Genomic DNA, 26,347 nt, shown 5'->3' on the forward strand with positions numbered 1-26,347 from the left:
AGTCAAATGGATCAGAACTTGATGTCAGCCTAATCATATTCTCTGCCTATAGGAACACTTTGGGAATCACATTCATCATCATAAATATACTTGGTGAATGTGAAATAATAGACAAAAGCAGGTAGTTGGAATAGTTAACGCTTAGTGGTGTCATGCTATTGTAGCATGATGAATCCATAGCCACAGGAGAGCTTTGTCTGACAATAAGACCATATATTCAGATTGGCTGGATATGAAACAGCCATCACTGGGCAGTATGGGAAGCAATTAAGCAAAAATCTTAAATTAGAAGAAAAAATACAATGGCATCATGATTCTGCCCCAATTATAAAATTACTCTTTCTACTAAAGACCTTCTCTCTCCTCTCCTTTCATCAGTGCAATAACAGAGTATGCAGAGGCAGAACAATATCATAAATAAATCAGAATGGTGATCACCCAGAAAAGAGAGACAAATGGATGAGAAAACATGAATACATACCAGAAAGATGTAGAACATTAAAGGGCTACCTAGGGAGAAAAGCAAATCCCCAGTAATAAGTTATGAGAAGCAAGCATTTTGCAGAACCTCAATTATATGTAATTATAAATATGTATATGGAAAGTAAATCGAATAATTACATAAGCAGAAATTGAGTACTGTTCAACCATTCTAATGGAAAAAAAAAAACGTTCCAGCAAAGACAGTTATGAGACAAGACTCATGTAGCACACACAGAAGAGCATTAGCGGAACATAGGAAACACACCTGTGTAACCGCCACCCAAACCAAGAAACACCGCATTTGCCAGCTCTCCAAAAGCCACTCCCCTCCGTGTTCCTTCTGGTCACTAATCTTCCCAATAGTAACCACTCTCCTGACTTCTAACAATGTATAGTAATAGTTCTGCCTGTTTTATACTTTACATAAATAGACTCATACAGTATAGACTCTTTGTGTCTGACTTTCTTTCATTCATTATTATGCTTGAGAGATTCATTCATAATGTGGTGTCTAATTGTAGATCATTTATTCTCACTGCTCTATCGTATTCCACTATGAATGTATCAGTTTATTTAATCACTTTATTGTTGATAGGCATTTGGGTAGTTTACAATTTTTGTCTATTACAAGTACTCTTGTCATAACCATTTGATTGTACTTCTTTTGATAGGCATTTCTATTGAGTATATACCTAGGAATGTATTTGCAGGGTCACAAGCTACGCACATGATCAGCTTTAGTAGGAACTGCCAGTTTTCCCAAGTGTTGATACCAATTCATTCTCCCCTTAGCAGTATATGAGAATTCCTGTTATTCCACATCTTTTCCAGCACTTATTATTTTTCCATCTTTTTTATCTTAGCCATTTTGGTGAGTAGGTAGTGGTATTACATTGTATTTTTAATTTGCCTTTTCCTGATAGCTAATGAACGTGGGTAATTTTTCATATGTTTATTGACCATTTAGGCATCCTCTTTTATGTAGTGTCTGTTAAGGCTTTTGCTAATTTTTCTGTTGAGCAGTTTGTCTTTTTTTTACTGCTTTTCAGTTCATTACATATTCTGGATTTCTGTCTTTTATCTTATTATGTTTCTGTGTGCTTGTATAGGTGTGTAGGTATATATATTTAAATATATATTTAATATTTTTCCCACCCTGAGTGTTACTTTTTCCCTCTCTTAATGTTATCTTTTAGTCAAAAGAAGTTCTTAGTTTTAATATAGTCCAGTTTATCCACTTTTGTTTTCTTTTGTGGTTAGTATTTTGTTTGTTTCCAACTTAAGAAAGCTTTACTCCAAGATCATGAAGATGTTTTTTCTCTAGAACTTTTATCTTTCAATTTATTTCTGCAATCCATATGGAATTAATTTTTGTGTGTAATGTTTGGTAGAGGTAAAAAACAAACAAGCATTTTTTTCGTATGGATAACCATTTGACCCAGAATCATTTATTGAAGAGAACACCCTTTTCTCTACTGCATTACAGGGTTATTTTGTCATAAATTATGTGATCATATATGTGGGGAGTCTTTCTGTTCCGTTTGACAATTCTGTTCTTGCACTAATACCTCACTTTTCTGCTTATCATAACAATTCCAGATATCTCATCGAGTAAGTCCTCCAGATTTTGTTCTTCAAGAATGTCCTGGCTATTGTGGTTCTCTGCATTTTCATATGAGAGAGAGGCTTTCCTTTATTTTTCTCAATAATATTTTGTAGTTTTCAGTTAGAGGTTCTGTACATTTTTAATTGGATTTATTTCTCTGTGTTTTATGTGTTGATACTGTTTTAAATAGTATTTTTAAATTTTTATTTTCTATTTACCTATGGCTATTAGGTACAAATATGACTACTTTTTATGTGTTGCCTCTTGTGGTGGTTTGAAAGCTGTATGTATCCCAGAAAAAGCACGTACTTAAATTTTACCCATTCCTGTGGCTATTAACCCATTGTAAGTAGGACCTTTTGATGAGGGTCCTTCAGTTAAGGTGTGTCCCACCTCAGTCAGGATGGATCTTAATCTTCTTACAAGAGAATCTTATAAGACAAAATCTTTATAAGAGAATGAAATTCAGACAAAGGGAAAGAAAGCCATGGAAGCAAGAAGCTGAAATCAATAAAACCCAGAAGAGAAGGTAGAGACCAGCAGAAGCTGCCATGTGCCTTGCCAAGTGGTAGAGGAGCCAAAGATTGCTAGACACTGGTCTTTGGGAAGAACGCATCACCTTGATGATGCCTTGATTCAGATATTTTCTCACCCCAAAACTGTAAACTAATACGTTCCCATTGTTCAAGCCAAACCATTTCATGGTATTTGCTTTAAGTAGCCTAGGAAACTAAAGGAGATTTTGGTACCTTTATGAGAATGGGGTGCTGCTAGTGCAAATAGCACACATGTTGGAAATGACTTCGGATTTGGGTAATGGATAGAAGCTGGAAGAATTGTGTGGTACTTGATAGAAAAGGCCTACATTGCTTTGAGGAGACTGTTAGTAGAAATATGGATGCCAAAGGTACTACTGGTAAGGTCTTAGAAGAAAACGATGAATGTGTTGTTTGGAACTTGAGGAAAGGAGATCCTTGTTTTAATGTGGTGCGAATTTGTCAAAATTGAGTTCTGCACCATAGTACTTGGAACCTTGTGTACGGCATGAGATTTTGTTGGTTTGTCCAGAGTGGTGCCCAGATAAATCCCAGAGCGATTTGAACAGTGAATAGGGACATATTTGAAGAGTCCCCTGGGGGAATAGTGAGAAAGGGAGAAAATTCAACTTCCCCAAGTGGAGAATTCTTGATATTCTCACAGGCAGTGGGGACAGCCAAAGCAATAGGCCGAGCCTCCAATCTTGGGGGTTGTTCATATGAAACCTAATCCCTCAAAGGATAGGCTAAGCCTACTTAAAATTAGGCCTAAGAGTCACCCCCAAGAGAACCTCTTCTGTTGCTCAGATGTGGCCTCCCTCTCTCGGCCAACACAGCAAGCAAACTCACTGCCCTCCCCCTCTCTAAGTGGGACATGACTCCCAGGGGTGTAGACCTTCCTGGCAACATGGGACAGAAATCCTAGAATGAGCTGGAACTCATCATCAAAGGATTGAGAAAACTTTCTCAACCAAAAGGGGGAAGAGTGAAATGAGACAAAATAAAGTGTCAGTGGCTGAGAGATTCCAGAGTCGAGAAGTTATCCTAGAAGTTATTCTTATGCATTAAATAAATATCACGTTGTTAGTCAAGTTGTAATGGAGAGGCTGGAGGGAACTGCCTGAAAATGTGGAGCTGTGCTCTGGTGGCCATGTGTCTTGAAGATAATTGTATGATGATATGGCTGTTGCAGTATGATTGTGTGGTTGTGAGAACCTTGTGTCTGATGCTCCTTTTGTCTACCTTATCGATGGACAAGTAAAATGTATGGATTAAAAATAAATAATAGGTAGAACAAATGTTAAAATAAATTTAGTAGATTGAAATGCTGGTGATCGGTGAAGGGGAGAGGTAAGGAGTATGGTATGTTTGAATTTTTTCTGTCTTCTTTTTATTGCTTTTTCTGAATTGATGCAGATGCTCTAGGAAATGATCATGATGATAAATATACAATTATGTGATGATAGTGTGAGTTACTGATTTTATAACAAGAACGGAATGATCATATGATAAGAATGTGTTCTAGTTTGCTAGCTGCCGGAATGCAACACACCAGAGACGGATTGGCTTTTAATAAAAGGGGATTTATTTTGTTTGTTCTTCAGAGGAAAGGCAGCTAACTTTCCACTGAGGTTCTTTCCTATGTGGGAAGGCACAGGATGTTCTCTGCTGGCCTTCTCTCCAGGCCCCTGTGTTCCAACAACTTTCCCCGGGGTGATTCTTTCTGCATCTCCAAAGGCCTGGGCTGAGCTGCGAGTGCTGAGATGAGGAATGCCGAGCTGCTTGGCAGTGCTACATTGCAATCTCCCATTTAAGCACCAGCCAATTAAGTCAAACGTCACTCATTGCAGCAGACACGTCTCCTAGCTGACTGCAGATGTAATTGGCAACAGATGAGGTTCACGCACCATTGGCTTATGTCCGCAGCAACAAGACTAGGTATGCTCACCTGGCCAAGTTGACAACTGAATCTAACTAACACAGAATGTTTGTGTTTGTATGTGGTTATGCATCATGAATAAAAAATAAATTAATTAAAGAAAAAGAAAGGGAGGGGTAAGGGTATGTATGAATTTTTTTCTGTTGTCTTTTTATTTCTTTTTCTGAACTGATGCAAATGTTCTAAGAAATGATCATGATGATGAATATGCAACTATGTGATGATAGTGTGAATTACTGATTATATATGTAGAACGGGATGATCATATGTTAGGAATGTTTGTCTTTGTTTGTTGTATTTTTTTTAAATTTTAAAATAAAAAACAAAATTGAGTTCTGATGTCTGATGGAAGGCAGAATTTGAAAGTGATGAGCTTAGATATTTGGCTAAGGAGATTGCCAAGCCAAATGTGGAAAGTGCTGCCGGTTTCTCCTCGAAACTTGTAGAAACATGCAAGAGGAAAGGGACAAACAGAGAACTGAACTCCTGGGCACAAAGAAACCAGAAATTGATGGTTTCAAGAATTCTGAGCTGCTGGAAAGTGAACCTTTAGAGAATAGTACTCCTCTTGAGATTTTAATTGAACATGCATCCCATTTCATGCAAATCAGGATTGAAGGTGCAGTAATCCAGGAAGAAAATGTGGAAAGTCCTACTTTCTGAAGGTTTGGATCCCTGTCTTTACTATATTCAAAACTGACAAGTTTTTTTTTTTTTTTTTTTGTAAGATCTGTGTGAATGGAACCACTACCAACCTGAACTAAAAGAGACAGAAAAGGGACGGATTAAAGGAAAACTTACTCAAGGGAAGAACCTTGGAAGCTGAGGACTGGACTGAAGACATTTTCTTGGGCCAAGAAAGGGTTGAAAGTTTGGGTCTGCCTGATACCTGGAGAGGGCAGGCCTTCTACCCCATTGTTTAGGAAGAGTGCTACTCCCTCCCCACCTTGGTCAGTTTTCTCAGAAGCCCTGGGAATTGTGGAGGGTCTGGCTGTCATCCAAATGCTTGACAAGTGTGGATTCTATGCCCAGGGATTGCAGACAATCTTGGCTACCACCCCAGTGTTTTCAGAGGGTGGAGTCTTTACTCAGTATTCAGGGAGAACATAGCCACTGCACAAGCACTTGAAAAGGGTGTGGCTGCCACTCCATCAGGTCCAGAGGACAAAGCATCATTCCACAGGTGACTCTCAGATCTTGAAGTCTAATGGAGTATACCCTGTGGGATTTCAGAATTGTTTGAGACCTGTGACCCCTGTTTTCCTTCCAGTTTCTCCCTTTGGAAATGGGAATGCTTAGCCTATGCCTGTCCCTCCTTTGTATATTGGAAGATAACTTGTTCTCTAGGTTTCACAAGTCCACAGACAGGGGAGAATAGTGCCTGTTATAACTATTCAAAGCTGCCAGAATGCAACACACCAGAGTTGGACTGGCTTTTAATAAAAGGGGATTTATTTAGTTAAAAACAAATAGTTCTTCAGAGGAAAGGCAGCTAACTTTCAACTGAGGTTCTTTCTTACATGGAAAGGCACAGGGAGATCTCTACTGGCCTTTTCTCCAGGCCTCTGGGTTCCAACAACTTTCCCCAGGGTGATTCCTTTCTACATCTCCAAAGGACTGAGCTGAACTGGGAGTGCTGAGATGAGGTATGCTGAGCTGTTTGGGCTGTGCTATGTTGAGCTATCTCATACAAGCACCAGCCAATTAAATCAAACATCATTCATTGCAGCAGGCACGCCTCCTAGCAGACTGGAGATGTAATTAGCAACAAATGAGCTTCACATGACATTGGCTCATGTCCATAGCAACAAAACTAGGCACCTTCACCTGGCCAAGTTGACACCTGAACCTAACTACCACAATACCCCAGGACAGACCACATCTGTAACTGATTTTGATGAAACTTTTTACTTAGCATTGTTTCTGAAATGAGTTAAGGCTTTTGGGATATTGTGATGGAATGAATGTATTTTCCATGTATAAAAAACATGTCTTCTGGTTTCTAGAGGGTGGAGTGTGGTGATTTGAAGCTGTATGTACACCAGAAAAAAACATATTCTTAAATTTAATCCATTTCTGTAAGTTTAGACCCATTGTAAGAAGGACCTTTTGCTGAGGCTACTTCACTTAAGGTGTGTCCCCTCTCAGTCAGGATGGGTCTTAATCCTCTTGCAAGAGAATCTCTTTATAAGAGAATGAAATTCAGACAAAGGAAAAGAAAGCCATGGAAACAAGAAGCTGAAGTCAGTGAAACCCAGAAGAGAAGGGAGAGACCACCAGGTGCTGCCACATGTCTTGTCGTGTGACAGTGGAGGCAAGGATCACCTGCAGCTGGTCTGTGGGAAGAACGCATCACCTTGAGGATGGCCCCAAACTGTAAGCTAATAAAGTCCCATTGTACAAGCCGAATCATTTCATGGTGTTTGCTTTAAGCAGCCTAGGAAACTAAAGCATCTTTGTATTCAGTGTCCATCCTATATTCACTTAGTAACTCTAAGTATTTGTTTATAGATTCTTTAAAACTGTTCTATGTAAAATTGTTCTATGTACAATCTTTTTGTCCAGTAATGATAGTTTTATTTCTTTTTCTTGCCATTTTTTGCGCTGGCTAAACCTGCAGTTCCAATGTTGAGTTGAAGTGGTAACAGTGGCCCTTCTTGACTCAGGACCAATCTTAAGGGAGAAATTTTCAGCATGCTATACCATTGAGAATGATATTTGCTGTGGTATTTTCCAGGTATTCTTTACCATATTAAGGAAGTTCTCATCTATTCTTAGTTGACTAAAAGCTTTTATCATTATCATTGACTTTATCACATGTTTTTTCTGCATTTTAGATAAAGTGTTTTTGCTCCTCTTTCTATTAATATGTTAAACTACAGCTATGATTTTCGAATTTTAAACTGCCTTTGCACGATCAGACTAAATGCCTCTCAGTCGTGATGTATTATCCTTTTATACCATTAGATATGATTTGATAATATTTTGTTAAGATTTTTTCAATTGTGTTCATGAGAAAAGTTGGCTTGCAATTTTTTTTTTCAATTCCTTGCCAAGTTTTTAAATCAAGGTTATGCAGTTTTTGATATAAATCTGGGAAGTGCTCGTGTTTCTATCTTCTTAAAGAAATATATAAAACAGGTGTTAACTTTTCCTTAAATAGTGGATGAATTCATTGGTGAGCATTTCTGAGCCTGGGGAAAGATATTTTAATAAAGAATTGCAGTTTTTAATAGATACTGAACAATTCATATTTTCTATTTCTTCTGTAGGCTTTCACAAGTTGCATTTTTCAAAGAATTTGTCCATTTCAAAGAATTTATCAGCATAAAGGTGTTTTTAGAATTCTTTTATTATCTTTTTTATGTTTGTGTGATCTATAGTGGTATCTCCTTTTTTCACTGCTGTTGTTGCTAATTTATGTTTTCTCTACATTTTATTGATGTCTTAAATTTTTTAATCAATTTTATTTATCTTTTTTTAAGAACGAAATTTGGACTTTGTTGATTTTTGCTGCTATGTGTTTGTTTTCCATTTCCTTAATTCCTGCTTTTTCTTTATTATTTCTTTCCTTAGGTTTTATTTGCTATTCTTTTTCTACCTTCTTGAGATGAAAGCTTAAATTGTTGATTTTTGCCTTTATTCTTTCTAATATATGCATTTAAGAATAAATATTTCCTTCTCAACACCATTTTAGATTTTTCTCACAAGCTTTGACCTGTATTTTTATTATTATTCAGTTGAAAATATTTTCTAATTTCTATTTTGTTTTTTCTCTATCCCATGGATTATTTAGAGTTTGTTTAATTTTTAGGCAGTTTGGTTCTTTTTCTATTTTTGTTGTTAATGTCTATTTTAATTTGATGGTAGTCAGAAAAAACATTCTGAAAGATTTCATGTTTGGAAATTGGTAAAGTTTTCTTTATGTTAGAGTATATGGTTGATGCCAGTAAATCTTCCATGTATAGTTGTTTTAGTTTACTAAAGCTAAAGGAAGCAATATACCAGAAGTAGAATGACTTTTTAAAAAGGAATTCATTAAGTTGCAAGTTTACAGTTCTAAGGCCATGAAAATGTCCAAATTAAGGCACCAACAAGAGATTACCTTCACTCAAGAAAGGCTGATGCCTTTCCAAACACCTCTATCAGCTGGGAAGATGTATAGTGATATCTACTAGCTTTCTCTCCCAGCTTCTTCAGCAGCTTCCCTGGGGGCATTTTCTTTTATCTCCAAAAGTCTCTGGCTATTTCTGCTCTAAAGTTTTTTCCAAAATTGTTCCCTCTTTAAGGACTCTAGTAAGCAATCCCACCGTAAATGGGTGGAGACATCGCCATGAAAACTACCTTATCAAAAGTTACCATCCACAATTGGGTGGGTCACATCTCCATGGAAACAATCAAAGAAATCCCACCCAGCAATATTGAATGAGGATTAAAGAGCATGGCTTTTCTAGGGTACACAACAGTTTCAAACCAGCACAATACTCAAACTGAATATGAATTGATCCTTACTAGGTGCAATTTTATTAACAGGTCAGTTAGATCAGATCTGTTAATTGTGCTGTTTATGTCATCTATATCTGTACTGAGCTGTTGTGGGGGTTTTTTCCTCATTCTTCTAGCTATTGAAAGAGATGTGTTAATATCTCCCACTGTGATTATTTGTCACTTTCCTTATACTTCTGTCCATTTTTGCTTAATTTACTTTGAAACTGGGTTTTTGGATCCACAGAGATTTAGAATTGTAATACTATCTTACTGGATTTACCCTTTTATAATTTTGAACTGTATCTATCTCTAATAATATTTCCTCTTATAAAGTTGTTCATATTGCCTGATATTGTATAGCTACACAAGCTGTTTCTTTTGGTGGAGTGGGATAGTGTTTGCATGGTAAATTTGTCTATACTTTTATTTCAAAATTGCTTAATCATTGTATTTAAAGCATATAGTTCATGTTTTTTTTTTTAATCCAGTCTGACGAATCTTAGTCATTTACTGCAAGTTTAGTTCATTCACAATTATTGTAATCACTGTTATAATTGGGTTTATATCTACCATCTTATTTTTCATTTTCTGTTACATTCTTCAATTATGGTCATTTATGTTCATTTCCTTTAAACTACTTTTTTGCTCTTCTTTCCCTCTTCTAGATTATTCAAAACTTTCAAAATTATTCACTTTTATAACTTTCAAGTTATACATTCTTTTATTGGTCTGTTAGTGTTTATTCTGGAGATTATAACATATATCCTTAATATATTACAAAATTATGCAAATTATTACTTTTACCACTTCTTTGATACTATTAGACCCCTACACCTCTTAGACTATGTACCTCCTCCTCGATTTTTTATGTTCTTCCCTTGGCTTTTGGTTTTGCATGCATTTTATACTACATAAGACCCCGCAAATTTGTTTTGTATAAATGATAATAATTAGTAAATGCCCATATATTTTACCCTTTTCAATGTTATTAATCCCCTCATGCATTTCCACATTTCTGATTTGAATTGTTTTCCTTCTCCTAAAGAATTCCCTTTAGTGTTTTTAGCTATGTATTTAACATTTTCATTAAATATGTCAAAACGATTTTAAAAGCAATGCTAACTGGAAGCCCAAGACCAGGAATCCAGAGAGGAACCTTTGGTTTACTTTTAGTGCAGGTATGCTGGCAACAAATTTCGTCAATTTTTATTTGTCAGAAAGTATATTGAAGGATGCTTTTGCAGAATATAATTCTAGATCAGTAATGATTTTCTGTAAGCATTTAAAGTCGTTATTCCATTTCTGTTGTTGTCAACTCTTAATCTTACTTTTGCTTCTTTAAAGATAATGTCTTTTATTCCACTTACTTCTTTATGATTCTTCTCTTCATCTTTGTTTTTCTGTGATTTTACTATGATGTGCTTAACTACAGTTTTCTTTGTGTTCTTCCTTCTTTGGGATCATGGACCTTCTTTATGGATTGATGTCTTTGGAAAATTCTTAGGCATTATCTCTTTGAATATTGCTCCTCTCCTCTATTCCCTCTCACCTCTCCTTTTGGAACACGGATTATATGCATGTTAAATATCCCTCAAGTATCATGTTTTTGCAGTTGTTTTCACTCATTTTTTTTCTTTGTGCTTCAGGGTAGATATTTCTATTTACCTGGTTTCTAGCTCACTGCTTCAGCTCATTATTCACTAGTCTAATTTGCTCTAAAACTTATCCATTTGGGTTCCTAATTTCAAATATTTAGTTTTCAGTTCTAGAATATTCATTTGATTTTTTAAAGATTCCAGTTCTCCAGGGAAATTTACCATCCTTTACATATTTTGTCTATCATTTCATCATATTCTTTACTGTATTAATCATAGGTATTTTTGAAATCCTTGTTCCTAAACTCCAATTTTTGACTCATCTGCAGGTCAGACAGTCTGAGAAACTTAGTTTCTTGTTCTACCCCAGGCCCTTTAAACTATGGCTTACATCACTATTCAGGAAGAATTTATACAAACACTCTCTATTATACTCTCTATGTCTCAGTTTAAGAGAATGTTTACCATAATTGTACTCTGTTGTGTTTGAACCAAATTTTATCTCAGCAAGACCCATTCTTATCTGGCAGGGGTGTCAGGTGGGAGAGTCAGTGCCTCGGCATTCCTGAGCAAGCTATCTATGCTTCAGCTTTCCAACCTCCTGGTAAACCCATTTTTTTACAGCACTATTGCCCGCCATTAATCAAACTTGTAAAATTTTAAGAACATCTTGTTGTCACTGCTATGTAGAGACTATATTGGACACTCAATAAACATAATTCAGTAATTTAAGCATTATTTGAGGTAATAAAGGTAAGTTTAGTTTTGAAGCTCTGTTCTTTAAAATTGATGTTGCTTTATTTTTAGTGTTAAAGGATTAATTGTTTGTCTCCTCTGTCAGTATATATTAATAGAAACTAATGAAATGTGCACAGCGGTGCCAAACAATGCATTTATATTTATTTAACTTTCCCTGTATCTTATCCTTTCCGATGGATTATAAACTTTTCAAGGACAGAAGCAGATTTTTTATATCTTATCACCCCATATAGTATCTACTACAATATTTTGGATAAACATAGCCTGGTCTTAGTAAGTCTGTGGATTAGATTCAATCACAAAATCTATCCTTTGTTTTAAAAGAACTTGATATTTTAAAATTTAGACTTTTCTTTAAAAGGGTATTGCATATATTATTTGCTTTGTTTAATGAATTTCCACTTTGCAGATTTGTTTGCTTTTACAAACAAACAAGAAGCTCAGTTTCTTGTTCTACCCCAGGCCCTTAAACTATGGCTTACATCACTATTCAGGAAGAATTTATACAAACACTCTCTATTATACTCTCTGTGTCTCAGTTTAAGAGAATGTTTACCATAATTGTACTCTATTGTGTTTGAACCAAATTTTATCTCAGCAAGACCCGTTCTTATCTAGCAGGGGTGTCAGGTGGGAGAGTCAGTGCCTCGGCATTCCTGAGCAATCTATCTATGCTTCAGCTTTCCAACCTCCTGGTAAACCAATTTTTTTTACAGCATCATTGCCTGCCATTAATCAAACTTTTAAAATTTTAGGAACATCTTGTTGTCACTGCTATGTAGAGACTATATTGGACACTCAATAAACATAATTCAGTAATTTAAGCATTATTTGAGGTAATAAAGGTAAGTTTAGTTTTGAAGCTCTGTTCTTTAAAATTGATGTTGCTTTATTTTTAGTGTTAAAGGATTAATTGTTTGTCTCCTCTGTCAGTATATATTAATAGAAACTAATGAAATGTGCACAGCGGTGCCAAACAATGCATTTATATTTATTTAACTTTCCCTGTATCTTATCCTTTTCGATGGATTATACATTTTTCAAGGACAGAAGCAGATTTTTTATATCTTGTCACCCCATATAGTATCTACTACAATATTTTGGATAAACATAGCCTGGTCTTAGTAAGTCTGTGGATTAGATTCAATCACAAAATCTATCCTTTGTTTTAAAAGAACTTGATATTTTAAAATTTAGACTTTTCTTTAAAAGGGTATTGCATATATTATTTGCTTTGTTTAATGAATTTCCACTTTGCAGATTTGTTTGCTTTTACAAACAAACAAGGAGCTCAGTTTCTTATTCTACCCCAGGCCCTTTAAGCTATGGCTTACATCACTATTCAGGAAGAATTTATACAAACACTCTCTATTATACTCACTATGTCTCAGTTTAAGAGAATGTTTACCATAATTGTACTCTATTGTGTTTGAACCAAATTTTATCTCAGCAAGACCCGTTCTTATCTAGCAGGGGTGTCAGGTAGGAGAGTCAGTGCCTCAGCATTCCTGAGCAATCTATCTATGCTTCAGCTTTCCAACCTCCTGGTAAACCCATTTTTTTACAGCATCATTGCCCGCCATTAATCAAACTTTTAAAATTTGATTAATATTAGCTCATATTTAAAATAGGATTTTAAGATGATAAACACAGCCTCAATATAAGATAAGTATGTTATTTAAAAACATATTGAGATGGAATATTTAATTAAATAATTACCAACAAGAGATAGGTGAGTTTGTGTGAGACAACTTCGATAGCAAAGTTAGGTAAAAATAGTGATTTTTCAGTAAACTACTAATTTTTTTCAGTCAAATTGAAACACTTGCTGAATGGTATTTTTCAGTTTTCAATGAGTATTAACAATCAGCTTCTTGGCTGATCCTCTTAATACCTGGATGAATTGCCAAAAAAAGACAAGATCATAGAAGGCGAGGGTCTTACCTACTTTTATACACCTTATATTGGCTAAGTCAAGACTTAAATTTAAGGCCCTTGACTCCTAGTTTAATCTTCTGACTATCTGTATCAGCTAAAAATAGTTAAAACAACTCATCTATAAAGATAAATATATCTTAGCAGATGCACCCCTCAAAATACACTATTTAAATATCCTTCTCAAATGATCACCTTCCTTCTTTTTCTAGTCCTTAACATTAGATTAATTAAAATAAAAACACATATAAACATCTGTCTGTTGCAAACCCAGTGAGTTTCCACACAACTGGAAGTTCACACTAAAGCTGCTCTTCAGGGGGGATGGGGGCGGGGGGTGCTGATAATATTCTGTTTATTTTAGGCCTTCTGGTTAGTTTTTGTTTCCAGGCACTGGATTGAATTTAATTTTAGAGCCAGAAACTATCATTGTTTATATATCTAAATTTATGAATACTCTACTTTTAGAAATTTGGGGGTATGATACATTCCAAGAATAGTTTGGGAACTTCTCAGTGGTGAAATCTAGATTATGGTTCACTGGAAAGCCAATGCATACCCAAAAGAGTGATTGATAGAATAAATTTTTGGCATATAAAGCCTCTTCTACTCATATAGCGTAAGGCACAGAATAGAGGCTAATTGAAGCTAAATGAATGAATGAATGAGTGGATGAATGAATGAATTTAAAGTACCTCAGTTCCTAGTTCTATTTTGTCAACTCACCCAAAAATTCTCTTAACCCCATTCACAGTGACAGCTGTGCCCCTATTAGGTAGGCAGCTTGTTTTTGTTGTTAAATTTGTAGTTGGGGGAGAAAAAAAAGCAGAGAGAACCAGAAGCCAAATTTTTACCCATGCTCCAAAAACTATCCTACTTGGTTTTGTGCCATAGCAAACAGAGGCCTTACCCTCCGCAAGTAAGGCTTGACTCAGATCCCACTGTGAGCACGGGCCACGGTGGCTCAGTGGCAGAGTTCTTGCCTCCCATGAGGGAGGAATGTGAAGAGGATATATTTGGTTCGGGGTAGTGGTCAGCATGCTCTGGGTTATCTGTATGCGCGCGGCGCACACACACACACACACACAACTCCCGTCTGTACTGGGAAGGATGGGCCTCAGTGGCCCTGGCCCCGCCCCATGTCTGCCTTGCCCTGCCCTGAGTAGCCCAGAGGTGCACTCATGAATAACACTCGGACTTTCCCGTGAACTGAGTCATTACAGAACTACTGTCACTGGCTGAGGATTGGACCTGAGATGGATACATCCAGGCAGAGCTGAGGTCGGCACAGGGACAAAAACAGCCAAAGCCAAATGCAATCCCAGTTATTTGAGAGCAAAACCTGAGGAAGCCAAAGTCTATGGAGAGAAGAAATTAGCCAGGCTTAAAGGAGCAAGGAGAGGAGTCAAAAGAGAAAGAGGAGGAGGGTGGCAAGCATAGTTTGGTGGTGGAATTCTGGCCCGCCATGTAGGAAGCCTGAGATTCCCGACGTGTGTGCTTCCCGCCTCCAAAAAAAAATTCCTCAAATGGTGCTGCAATAACAGGATAGTCACATGGAAAAAAATGAAATGTGAGCCCCACCATACAACATACCAAAAAAAAAAAAAAAAACCGAGAGAAAGAGGTAGAAAAAAGACAAAAACATAAGAGTCAAGGAACTGAGACTGACAGACTAGAGTTTCTGACTTCCTGATTCCCGGCTTTGCCCTCTATGAAGTCTTGTAGGACTTTGCTTCCTGCTTGTGGATGAGCGACCATAAGATTGCCGGCTTTATTTTACTTTGATTAGAGTGAGGTTTAACTTGATTCCTAGCAACCAACAAACTCTTACTAATGTATTTTGCTCCTCCCCTGCACACCCGGTGCTTGAGTTTGGGGCCCTTCTCTCTCTTGTCAGGGAATAAAGTGATCTGAAAAACTCTCATACTATCAAGTGCAATTGATTCTTGTTATTTATTGTAGTTATGGTCTGTAAATACTCAACAGTGGCTTCTAGGGAGTATACAGGGCTAGGTTCTTGTGAGCCTCTGGTCACATTTTCATCAGCTGATTAATAATGACTTTGTTTTATGTGTGTTTCTATTTAAAGTCACCTTGTTTAACATACATTGTTGATTCATTGACAATGAACTCACAGCGCACAGCCCTATAACCCCTGCCTGAGCAAAGCTTATTTAACACACACATTTTCTCCGAAAGACACATCACAGCCTTCCTGCCCTTAGGAGCACCAGACCTCACTTCAGCAGTATGCATGGGGACCATTATACAAGAAAGCAAAGCATCACCTTGTTCTACCACCACTGGGGACATGAGTGTCGGGTGACTCAAAAGGTTTGCTGTTCTGTGCATGTTCATGAATGATGGTGAAGGCACTGCAAGTTTTTATCTTAGGGTTACAAATAAAAATGAGTAGGTGAATTTGCAAAGTAATGAGGGTCAACTGTTCTTAGTTTGTGAACTTTTCCTGTAACAGTTTAGAAAAGTTACACCAATAAGAAGGCAGCATTGGATATGAAGAGATGATAATTAACTATCATTTCTGGCATCTATTGGCATACATTGTAAGAGGGGTCTTCCCAGAGCACCATATATCACCTCAGTAGCTAACCACTTAGCCTGCCTGAAAGGACTACCTGTCATTACACATAAACCTTTCCTTATCCCCCAAAACTACACACATACTTACACATAATATATAAACTCTCCTATCAAATTTTAAGTACCTGGAAAACAGGGATTATGTCTCTGCCATCTTTGCATACTTAAGCACCTGAGTATAGTGTCAAATATTTATAGCATTCCATAAATATCATTTGAATGGATGATCTCTAGTCCCTCTTATGAATATTTTGAGAGTTTCTGGGACTGATAGTCAGGTAACGTCTTTTTGAAACCCTCCTTTTCCCTTTTTCCACTCCTTCCATGCTCTCTCAATCTTCTCTGGGCTCTGAGCTAATTGTTTTGAGAGCATGCAGAAGACAGGAAAGCAATGATAGCCTTTGCTCATCCCAGGAAAAAAGACTCAGAGGTGGGCAAGTCACATTTGTACAGTGGTGATTAAAGGAGCATAGAGTCAATCCAAAGGAACTTTCTGAGCCAGCACCATCTCCCGTTCTATCCAGGCACTGGCAGCATCAATCCGCAATCCCTCAGGTTCACATCCATCACACACCAGTCACAAAAGCTTACTTTCCACCAATGAAGACACAGCACCCACACAGCACATCTGTATTAATACAGGTATGGATTTATAAGCCCAATGTCTCCAGAGGGCTACTCTGTCCGTGGGTAACTACTTAAAATGAAAGGAGGTATTCTCATTGACCTGGGTCTAAACCCAAAGAGAGATTTTGAATGAATAAGAAACTTTTGAATCCAGGACTGTTCATAAATGTTCTTTTTGAAAAATTACTCTTATGCATAAAATACTGCTTATTCTGATAAGCTGCATTTACATTTTATTTCCCTTCTCTATATCATTAAAGAGTAATATTCAGAATGCTCAACAGGCACATACAGAAATAAAAGAAAATGAAGTTTGGGCATCTTTTACTTTACTCTCCATCATATTATGTGCTGGTCTTTTCTGGTATAATAATATGATTTATTTCCTAAACATTCCAGTTTTTACAGAATCAGTCATTGTTAATGTAGAAACCAGCTGAATAATCCAAACTTCAATCAATATACTTGTTTTCTTTATTCTATATATTAATTGTTATATTAAAAAAGATATTAGTGGGTGGGCAATGGTGGCTCAGTGGCAGAGTTCTTGCCTGTTGTGCGGGAGATTCATGTTCGATTCCTGGTGCCTGCCCATGTTAAAAAAAAAGATATTAGTAATTCTTCCATTTAAAGCACTGCTGTTCTTTAATTGTTTTGTTGACTGACATGTGATAATACAAAACTATCATTAACTTTATGTTGGTTCAGATTTCTATTCATAAAACTGAGTGGGAAACTTGAGTCACCTGCAATCCTCAAATCTGGTGCCTTCCACACAGGAGGTAAACATAAAATCTAGAAAGAAAGAAAGGAAATCTTTTCTGGTCCTGAGCAAAGTCAATCCGACTTTGAATTTTAGCAACAAATCCCCATCTTCTTTCCTGAGTCTTTATAAGTTAGAATTGGCTTGAAAAATTGAAATTATTTGGTTTCAACAAATCTGAAAACTCTCATTTACTCTACTCCATCTTAAAAGTAACCATATAGGTATAGAAAAAAATAGGGGGAACAAAGGATAAAATATATTGGGTAGATAGAAATACTAGTGGTCAATGAGAGAGAGGGGTAAGAGGTATGGTATATATGAGCTTTTTTCTTTTTATTTCTTTTTCTGGAGTGATGCAAATGTTCTAAAAAATAATCATGGTGATGAACATACTACTATGTGATGATCTTGTGAGCCATTGATTGTACACCAAGTATGGAATATCTGCATGTTAAGAATATTCATGTTTGTATGTTGTTGTTTTGGTTTGTCAATAAAAATAAAAAATAATTTAAAGAAAAAGTAACCATATAGGATATTTGGTTCACCTTAATGTTTCAGTTTGCTGGATACATCTTTTATGATTTGTACAAAATGATTTCAAGGAAAAGAAAATGTAGATAGTAAGGAACAAAACATTATTTGGGACCAAACTATGATCTTAGGGTGATGTTTTAGTTTGTTAATGCTTCTAGAAATGCAATATACCAGAAATGGGGTTGGCTTTTATAAAGGGAATTTATTAAGTTACAAGTTTACAGTTCTACAGCCATTAAAAATGTCCAAACTAAGGCATTCAAGGAAAGATACCTTGACTCAAGAAAGGCCAACGGGTCCAGAACACGTCTGTCAGCTGGGAAGGCATGTGGCTGGCATCTGCTGGTCCTCTGGCTTCTGGTTTCAAACAGCTTCCCTGGGAGTATTTTCTTTCTGCGTCTCCAAATGTCTCTGTCTGTGTTGGCTCTGAAGCTTTTTCCAAAATGGTTCCCTCTTAAAGGACTCCAGTAAGAGGATTAAGGCCCACCTTAAATGAAGATACATCTCTGTGGAAACCACCTACTCAAAAGATCCCACCCACAGTTGGGTGGGTCACATCTCCATGGAAACAATTTAATCAAAAAGATCCCACCCAAACAATAGGTCTTCCCCCACAAGATTGGATTAGGAAAAGAACATGACTTCTCTGGGGGTAATAAGAATTTCAGACTAGCACAAGTGGGAAATACTGGCCTAGGAATCAGGAGAATCGGTGCTACTAACTCATTTCACCCATGAGTTGAATGACTCTGTCAGTTATTTGGCATCCTTGTGCCTAGTTTCCCCTTCAGTAAAACTAGATTCCTCTCATGCCTGAAATCTCATTGACACTTTGCTGACTATTTCTTGATCCAAACGTATGACACCAAATCTTCCCAATTATGTGCTTAACAAGCCACTGTTAGTAGATATCTATTAAATACAACAATCACCATTAGTGGACTTAATCGTTCCCATTCTAATTATATCAATGAATTAAACTATCAATTAAAAGGAAGATTTGGGAGAGTTAAAAGGAAGATTTTGGGTTTCTTACACATTATTTCTAAGAGAATAAATCTTGGATAAATAACTTGTCATAGACAGAAACTTCTATCTAAAGCACTAAGATATTGGCCCCAGATAATTCCCAAGAAATGGAACTGCTTTTTCCAAAATATCCTTTTAATATATCCATTCTATAGACCTATAGGTTACTTGCTCATTAAAACACACAATCTATCAAAATCACATTTCGTATCATTAACTTTTAAATAATAGAAATTTCAATGCTTGGAAAAGTCTGGTGAGCATGATTAAATGTGGAGCTTTTCAGATGGAATGCATCAGAGAATGTTGCCATTGTTAGTGTAGTTTCATATCTTGGCTTTTTTGTAATGTTAATAATTGGTACAAATATAATAGATTATATTACAATTCCCCTCACCCCTTACTCCCAGTAGTGTATTATACAATTTCCTGATCAAAATGCTGCCAGTCTTCAAGGATTATGTCAGGAATCGATTCTGGGATTCCTTTAAAGGGCAACACACTGTAGTATAGCTTGAATCATGAAATTGCCAATTTTATTCAGAAATGCGGGACTACTGACAGTTTCATATGGCTCAAGCTAACGAGCCTTGGGCTCAAATTCCAGTCCCGAAAGTCAGCATGGCCAGTTCCTTAACTTCTGAGTCTTGGTTTGTGAAATGGGAATAACACCTGTTCTTCCATAGGGTTGCTATACAGCTTGCCTGTGACATAGAGAATATGTCAATATATCAATAATTATAGTAAATGTTCAAGCAACAGTTAATATAATATTTTCAATATAAGTAACTTAGGATATTTCCTTACTTTCCCTTTAGCAATTTCTGCATATAGGGTAAAAGTGATGGTTACTAAGCTAGTGAGGAATGAAAAGTGTTTATTGGGCATGCATCATTTTTAAAGCCAAATAGTTTTAAAGGCCTCCCTTTCCTGTCCTTCATACTCTGGTATGTCCTAGTAAGGTCACAGACAAAACTTGACACATAACTCAGTGGAATAGCTAAGTCGGAAATGTACTGAAGCAAACCAAGAACAGAATTTTTTAAAAAAATCAAAGCACTGAGCAAACATTCTGAATTTTTGGCAGAGGAATTGGACTGCCTGAATCTCCATGACTCTTTGAGTTATTAATAGTGACTTATTTTGCCATATTTGGGGAAGGGGGTATATATTTGTATATCACAGAGTATCTGTCTGTGGAGGGTTCCAAGGCCTGATGGCCTTTTGAAAAATGTGTTACCCTGGACAAGCGTGGGACCAGATGATGTCATTGTATCATCTGTGGGGCTTCTACCATGCTGTGCTCATTAAATGCTAAGGAAAAAATGGGCACTGCAGTAATGCCTGGAATGTGGTTCCCATCTGCTCTGCCAGAAGCCATGATGAAGTCACGAGTTGCACAACAGTAGTAATTAGCAGTTATTTATGACCATTTTAGTAGCGAAGGTCTAGATTAGAAGGCTGTGTTTCCATGCCGGGCAACAGAATGGCTCCATAGATCCATCCTGCAGGAACTTTTGGTCAAATCAAGTAATGAAAAACTAACCAGTTGGTCCTGAGGCTGTGACTGACAGGTCTCCAAGTTAGCCTCCACTTTTCCAATGTTCCTCTGCATCTGAGACCAAACTGACTGCCACCCACATGTGCAGCCTACCCTCTCCATCCTCCCTACAAGCCACAGCTCTTCAATCCTTTCTCTACACACCCACAACACCCTAAGATTGCAGGTAAATCAAGGACACTTTGGAAACTCCTGAAGAGCACCGGTGAACATAACTAAGCAAACATATATAGCTCATGTTTCTCATGTTTGTTTTCTCATTGTTACTGCTCCATTGTGTGACTCTGGTTTGTGATCCTGAGAGCTTATTTGCATCAAGATCAGTAAAACGCTTTCATCCGTCCAACAAAACTGACTTGAGGTATTAGCTAATTATCACTTCCTGACAGCTGGAAGGTCAGACTATTTCCTTTTGTTTCCCACAGCAGTTAATCCCACATTAATTATTCATTTTCCATCATCCTTCACCAGTTCCGTTTTCACATTTCAGGTAATGAGAGGCGCTACGACCCAAGAGGATCCTGGAAGAGGAGAAGTCAGTGAGGTGTTGAAGATCCTCCCCAAAGCAAACATCATGTGAGTTTGTCTTCTCTGGCCTCGTGGTAAAGAAGGTTCAGTTAAGGCTCTTCTAAATTTAAGCAAAACCAAGCAAAATGAAAACTAGAATCACTGGGCATCTATTGTGGTGAGTAAGAGCACAAGCTCTGAGCTGAGGTCTCGTTCCTGCCTCTCACTAGCTGTGTGACCTGGGGAGAGGCAACTGATCTTCCAACACTAAAGGTTTACTCCATTGTAAAATGGGGATAATAATGGTAACCACCTTACAGAATTTGTGTGACCCAATTAAATGCATTAGTGGATGAAAAATGCTTAGAACAGCATCTGCCACATAATAAGAGTTCAGTAAGTGTTAGTTAACTATATAATTATTTTCATTATCACCTCAGGCAAGTCATCATCTGAGTACCGTGGGTGTCAGGCCTCAGCCAAGCATCTACTTGCAGAGACCTCATTCCCCCTTGATTCCAAAGTTCACTCATTAGGTGCCCGCTAGGACAAGGATTAAGGGGAAATTGTGTTAGGTGCCAGAGAGGAAAAAAGCCCAGGTAGCTATGCCTCAGGGCCTTTGTTGAAGTCAATGTTTACCAATCCCCCTCTTATTAAACTAAAAAGATTTTTGGAGGGCAGGTGATAGTAGAAGGTAGAAAGACACAATAGAAGGGTCTGAGACCATGCCTGGTGAAGGAAGGTGAAGCTGCCCACAACAGCCTGCGCCCATGCACTCTGGCTTCCTGCCACCAATTCAGACCCACTCTCCCCCTCCTTGCCCTGGTTCCCCCACGTCACGCGAAGCAGCTCACCTTGGACCTTTCCAGTCCTATTTTATTGAGACCAGTCAGGGCCCCACCTTTGTACTTTGGCTCCTGTCTCACCTGACCATGTTTTTCGGATGACCTTAAGCTTATGCTCACTAACAGTGGACTCCGAACCACTAAGGAAATCCTAGTCCCACTAGGAAAATATCTCTGAGCCCAATTTCTTAGCGTTTCTTTTGCTGTGTCAGGCAGTAGATTGGTCAGAGTAGGGAGTGTGTCATTTGGGATGCCGATGTCAGGGGACTCTCTAGAAATAGGGGGATCTCAGCTGCATGTTGAAAGATCAGTAAGATTTTGATTGACAGAGAGAAGGGAAGATGTTTCAAGTAAGTGAGAAGGATGAGCAAAGTGGGAGGAGTCTGTGTTGTGTCTAGAAGAGGCTGAAAGGAGGCTGTGCAAGGAAGTCAAGGCGGCTGTGGCTGCTCAGTTAGATGTGGACCAGTGGGGAAGGACCTGAGGGTTGGATCAAGGTCTTGGACTTTATGCTGCAGTCAGTATAGTCATTGGAAGGTAGAAGATTAAGAGGGAAAAGTGGAAAATGCTATGCATGAAGAAACAGTGGAGAGAGGCTTGATGAGTGGAAGACCATTTAGAGGGCTAGGGCCTGGGTCATGGGGACCAGGGAATGAAAGAGGAAAATAAAATTTGTTGGAAATTGTTATATGATGATATGCATTGATTATATGCAAAGGGAGAGGAGACCACTGCTCAAAACTGAATTTTAAGATTAGTCCTGTCAGTGCTTTGCTCAAAATAGTCATTCATTAAATCTTGACTGAATTATAGGGGGAGGAAATTCTCTGCCTCTTTAAAAAACATTCTAGTAAGCAATTTTAGAACTGCTTCTGGAACAATAAAAATCACAGAGGAAAGAGAAAGTGGAAAACTAGTGACCACAAGAGTAATTGAAAGTGCAGACGTCTTTTGAGAGATCACGTGAATTGATGCTTCATATGACGAAGTCCAGTATCATAGCTTGTTCCTTCCCTCATCAGTTTTGGGAAATACTTTCTGCACCTTCCCATAAAGAATAGAAAAATGGTCTAATAATGAAGCAGTTAACAAGTTTTATGGTTTTTAATTGAAAAACTGTAAAGGTTAGAAAATTAACTCTAGAAGAGAACTTAAATATGCTTCCATCATTTTACAGTAGGGGAAACTGGACAAGACTGTAAACAACCCACCCAAACTCACCCAGCTGGTGTGTGTCAGTTCCATTGCTAGAATGTAAATATTTTGACTTTTAGTCCGGTGCTCATTCTGCTTTGCCACAAGAGTCCAAAAAGACCATTTTAAAACCAAAGTAGAAAAGATTCTCCATTTTCTCTTCCTAAAGTGAAGAACTGTTTTAGCAGAAAATTCCTCACATTTCTCCTTTCTGCATATTTTTTTTTCCTGTTTGTGGAATTAAATAATTAGCTGCTAGCTCATCCTTGTGTTAAAGATTCCTTAACCCAGGGGTGTGAGCTGCCTAGTTGAAAGAAAAGCGGGTATGAATGGAAAAGTACGCACTTCACAGCAGCCACAGGCTCTCTCCGTGCAGCCCGCTTAACTGGGCTCAGGGGAAGGTTAATCCATGGAGAAGCCTCGCAGAGGGGGGTCCTGAACCCACAAATGTGGGAACTGACTGTCCTCACAGGCCCCAGAGTGGAGGCGTGAAGCCTCCTGCTAGGAGTCACTTGGTGTCCCTTCCTTCTGTGCCAGCTGCTCAGGTTTGCTCTGCTGGGGGCCTCGCCTCAGTTCTCTACAGCGACCCCACCCTCTGATCTCACAGATGTCTCTTGAATCATGTAAGGCACCCAGTAGCCGCAAGTCCCTGTTTCCCTCCTCCCAAATCCCCTACCTTTCCTAGAAAGAGTTTAAAAGAAAAAAAAATCCACCCTTTCAGAGCATGTTCCTTTTCCTTTACTTACAATCTCCTTTTATTTCTCAGTCACTGCCTCTGATCCCAAGTGGAATTGCTCTTCTCCATCTTGGCAGACATACCTCAGGGCTCTGCTTCCTCTGCCTCTAGGGCTGGCAGCTTCTCTTTGAGGCATCTTCTAGCCACACTGGTTCTCTCCTCACATTAAGGACTTGTACTGGAGAGGCCAAGCCCCTGTAGCTGCAGCTGGCTCTCCCCCCTCCATTTCAATGACCTGGCCCTGGTGTCAGGCACAGGAAATCCTGGCCCCAGGAGGCAGCAGGACTAAATTAAACTCAAACAGTTGTACTTGATTAAAGTGTACAGAAGGCAAGAACATGCGCAGTGAGAGTCTTTGAAAGGCTGTCATTTCTAGAATAACCCAGTAAAGTACTCAAGAAGTGTGATTTTCATTAGGAAGCTGTTCCATTAAACAGGTCTATTAAGAGGACCATCTGGATGTCTGGCCTCATGATATTTCCATTTGAAACTGAATCAAATATAAATATAGGGATAGGTGGCAAGCTTTTTAAGCTTGACTCTGTCCTTCACCTCATACAAATGACAATTTTTTTTGCAAACATTTAAATGTTCAGATTAACTAGAACTTTGAACCTTTTATCTCTTATGACCATCTTAAGGTTTTGATTTTTATCTCGTACACACTTATTCTTTGATACTACTCTCTGTTCTGTGTACTCCCTGAAGGCCATGATGATGAAACTAGTTGGATCTTCTAATTTTAGGCATTCATCTCACCTTCTTTTTCTTTCCGTCAGTGTTTCTTAACTTGCATCCTTTAACCAACATCATGAGAATCATCTGGTCCTGACTTAACACTCAATCTGGTTTCAAGGTTAAGTTGATTCCTCATTCAATCATTTACATGATATGTTGGATGTCAGCTGTATGCCAGGAATGTTCTAGGTGCTGAAGATATCACGGAGCTCATGGTTCAGCTCTCACAGAGCAGGACAGGAACTGTCTGAAACAACTATTTTGAAGCTCTGGAGGCCAGTGAAACACTGGACCACATCCAGGGAAAGGGAAAAGCAGGATGAAGAGGCTGATGCATTACCGTAAACAGCTATAAACACAATAAATTGCATGGTGGCCACCAGCGCCCATCCCCATTCTCACATGGAGTCCAGCCCTGGGCTCTCTTGCTGTGATGGTAACAGAAAGAGAAATAAAAATCCTCTTCCCCAAGAACATGGGTGGGCACAGCTAATCATTGATCATAGTTTTTGATTTTTGTTTTTTGTGTGCTGTATGGCAGGGATCACATTTCATTCTCTTTCCATGTGAGTATCCCTTTATTGCAGTGCCATTTTTTGAATTGGTGTTTGTTTGTTTTTTCTTTCTTTCTCTGCTTGTTTGTTTGTTTGGGGATGTTCATGGTGATCATAGCTTTTGATCAGTGAATTTGGCTTGCTGGGGTCCCGACTATCATTTCAGCCCATCCAGACAAAGGCGGCAACAGTCACTGTTTCAACCCTCCTGAGATGGGGCCGTAGCAGTGGAGACTTAAAGATGCTGAGCTTTATCATGGCTGCAGGGTACAGTTGGCTGAAGGGCTGCATTTGCCGGGCAGGCCAAGAAAGTCATCTTTGAGGAGCCATTGGAGAAGCACTTGGTGCCCTTTCTGATCCCCTCCCCAGAGCACTTTTAACATCTGTGCCCCCTTCATGGGTTTCTGCTGGGGAAAGGCTGACCTAGGAAAGTCCCTCCAGTATGCCCTCCTCCCAGAATTTGCCCTTCAGACAAAAGCAGCTTGAGATAACAGAAGGAATATAAAAACTATAGAGGCAGACAAAATGGAGCAAAGGCCTGCCAGCTTCAAATACCCTGGAGAGGGAGGTCTGCCTCCTGGGAAATAAAGGGAAACCAAACTCCTGTAAACAGGGGATCTCCAAAACAGCTAACAAGCAAAAACCCAGGACGAGACCGAGGCCCAGAAAGACAGAGAATACCCTGCACACAGCTTTCTCCTTGGTCAGGCCTTCCTGATCAGTAGGCTAAAGCTCAAGAAAATCTCTGTCTTCTCACCAGTTGGTTTCAAAACCAGGAAACAGACATCCTAGGGAAGAAATCCCAGAGTTAACATTTTAAAATATTAGAATGTACAGTGTGCAACAAAAGAGTACAAGACAAAGAAACAGAAAATGTTGGCCCATCCAAAGGAAGAGGATAAAAATCCAGAAAACACCAACAGAGCCATAAGAATGGGGACAGAATGAACAAGATTTTTAAAAATGATCTTAAAATGCTCAAGGAGATGAAGGAAACTACAGAGAAAGAACTAAAGGATATCAGGAAAACAGTGAATGAGCAATATGAGGATCTTAGTAAGGAGATAGAAATTTTAAAAAAGGATCCAAACACATGGAAAAGTTTCGGTAAGGGATGATCATGGTGGTAGCACAACACTGTGAATGTAATTAACACCATTGCATTGTATACGTAAAAGTCATTAAAACGGGAAATTTTAGGTTACATATCTGTTACTACACACCAGACACACATAAGACAGGGCAAACTAAATGTCTAAAATCAAAGCAATTTAACAATTTAAGGATGATTCTAGTTGGCCTAATATTATGCAG

At 38.2% G+C, this 26,347-nt stretch overlaps 1 protein-coding gene across 3 annotated transcripts in view; it reads left to right on the plus strand.

Moving 5' to 3' along the window:
- PCED1B (PC-esterase domain containing 1B) overlaps positions 1-26,347 on the plus strand; it is a 141,125-nt gene that overhangs the window by 10,396 nt on the left and 104,382 nt on the right. For all 3 annotated transcript variants that reach the window (XR_013179670.1, XR_013179671.1, XM_077170667.1), the window contains exon 2: positions 20,953-21,038. The gene's annotated coding sequence lies outside the window, so the exon portion shown is untranslated. The remainder of the gene's footprint in view (positions 1-20,952; positions 21,039-26,347) is intronic.

Source organism: Tamandua tetradactyla, chromosome 7 (genome assembly GCF_023851605.1).
Source record: "Tamandua tetradactyla isolate mTamTet1 chromosome 7, mTamTet1.pri, whole genome shotgun sequence".
Classification (NCBI taxonomy): Eukaryota; Metazoa; Chordata; class Mammalia; order Pilosa; family Myrmecophagidae; genus Tamandua; species Tamandua tetradactyla.